Here is a 2,493-nt window from a genome sequence, read left to right as displayed (position 1 = left end):
TATTGAATCCTACTGACATTCTGTGGTTGTTTGCAATAGTTGACTATTACAGTAGGCATTATTAACCCCATGTTTTTTTTTGCCTTGGGTCCCTGAGAAGTTAATTAACTTACTTAAGGACCAGTTTTTGAATTGAGCTCTGCTCAATCCAGCACCCCACACCATTTGCTACACTGGTGTTATAGGAGATGGGTTAAGACAAGTGTGACCAAGTTCCTGCACTGCCCTGATGGGCATGAGGTGGGGAGTTGGAGGAGGCTAGTTTCTAAGGATCTAAGTGGGAAGGCTCCTCCCTGTATTGCTTCCCCAGCAAGTTCTTAGAGATTGCTGAGAATTTTGATCTTGGGGTGTGTGTGAGTTGGGAGTGGGGTGTTGCTGTGCCTAGTTTCACTGTTTACTGAGCAATTTCCACTGAAGAGATGAACAACCATGGAGGGAGGGCCCATCAACAGAACTCAGGCATGAAAAACAGCATTGTTGATTTGACTGCCTTGTGTGGTTACCTAAAGGGCTCAAAAGGCCCTAGGAGGATGTTGGTCTTAGAGAGATGAACTCTGTACCACGCGCGCGTGTGCGTGTGTATGTGTGTATGTGCGTGCTTGTGTGAAGGGAGCAGGGACTCTGTACCCTAAAGCTCTACCATTTGATACTCTTCACAATGAGAACAAACAGAGGACTTGGCATTCATCTAAGACTGAGCTTTTGATATTTACGCAGATTAAAGCTCTCTCTTCCATATCCCATGCTTGCTTTTTCAATGAATGATATTATGTGAATAAATGTGCAAGAGGAAAAACTGGACTCAGATCCAAACTGGAGACCCAGTCCTCGTCCTCCAGCATTTACTAGCTATGTGGTTCTGATTGAATCCTTCACCTTACTAAGGCTCAGTTTCCACATGGGCATCACGCTGCCTGCCCTAACTACCTCACACCAAGGGGCCAAATGAGAGCCTGGATGGAGAAACACACACCTTCATCATCTATCAAACAGGTGATAGATGAGCAAATCCACATATTTCTGGAATAAAAGTTGTTAATGCATATTGTTAATACATATCAACCCGGAAAGATGATTTTCAATTTTCTTATTTTTGCATTTGTAAAAAAATGCATGTGAGGGCTGCCTCTCTCATTATCTGGCTACAGTCTGTCCAGGTCAATGCTAGTACGGCCACTGTCCCCTGAAGCCAGGCAAGACCTACAGAGACATCAGCAGCTTAACAATCGTCTCTCCCATCCCTCAGCTCCAGTCACCACAGCCCTGTCACAGGTGCTAGTCCCTTCGGCCACTTGCTAGACCCTCAAAGCCCCTTGACAAGGTCCTGGTGGGGTCTGACATTAACTCAGCTTCCTCTCCAGCCCCTGGTCCAAGGTGGCATTTAAAGTCTATATATTAACTCCCATTTCTTCCATATTCCTTTTGAACTGAACTAATAACACAAAATAGAGTAAAAATTTGTTTTAGCAGTAGAAAAGATGGAAGGATGCCATTGAAAGGCCAGAAACTGACAAGTTTTTGTTACCCACACTGTGATAAAGGACCAGACTGAGGGAAGTGTCAAGCAGCTCATGATTCAAGAAAGGGAAAGAAAACACTGTGGGAACATCTCATTAATGGGACAAAGGGCAAGGCCCCCACGAAGGGCTGGAAGTGAAGGGGGGTTGAGGGGCCCTTAGATGCACTCAAATCTCCAATGTACAAATGACTCGGACCCAGAACAGCTGACTGCCGCCAAAACCCTAGTTTCCATTTCACTCAGATGGCCTGGGAAAGACATTTCAACAACAGATTTGAAATGAGAACTGCCATTCCAGGCAGGGAAGGGGCCAGTGCCCAGGCTAACTTCAGCAGCACCACCAAAGCCTGGGAAAGAAAGCATCTGACACAGTGGACATTCCCAGTACTGAGGCCACCTCTGGTTGGAGGTGCAAACACTGCCGCGTTCGGAATGGCAGACGGTGGAGTGGAGGGCAGTTTCCATGGGCAAAACCTGACTGCCAGCAGCTTCAGGGTTTTCAAGAGTAAAGGGCATACAGAGTGTGATGGGCTTCCACACTCGTTCCAACCAAGTAAAGCATGATAAGAAAATGGGTGTCAATTGCTTCAGTGGTCCCCTAACTTGAGAATCCTATTAAGTAGAAGACCCAGCTAACTCTGCACTAAAACCTTGTGCCCAGCTGGGACATCTCAAACATTCTAAGCCTCTGTTTTGGGGCTCTCTCCTTACTCTTCACAGGTAACACATAACAAGCAAAGTAAAAGATTTGAAGAAAACTGTAGGAGAATATTAGTTGTCAAAATTAATTGTGTGTATGGGGCCCACACTGAAGTCATTTGGAGGGTTGCTCTGCTAATCTTGTTCAGCTGACTTTACAGCACGTGCCATGAGGTCTTGTCACGTGTCCTCTGTGACTCTTCACAGTTTTCTAAGTTTAGATACTAACTTGCTTTACATATAATGATATTTACTTTGTACTTATTTTTAGTTGG

Source organism: Eubalaena glacialis, chromosome 14 (assembly GCF_028564815.1).
Source record: "Eubalaena glacialis isolate mEubGla1 chromosome 14, mEubGla1.1.hap2.+ XY, whole genome shotgun sequence".
Classification (NCBI taxonomy): Eukaryota; Metazoa; Chordata; class Mammalia; order Artiodactyla; family Balaenidae; genus Eubalaena; species Eubalaena glacialis.
This window is presented reverse-complemented; position numbering follows the sequence as displayed.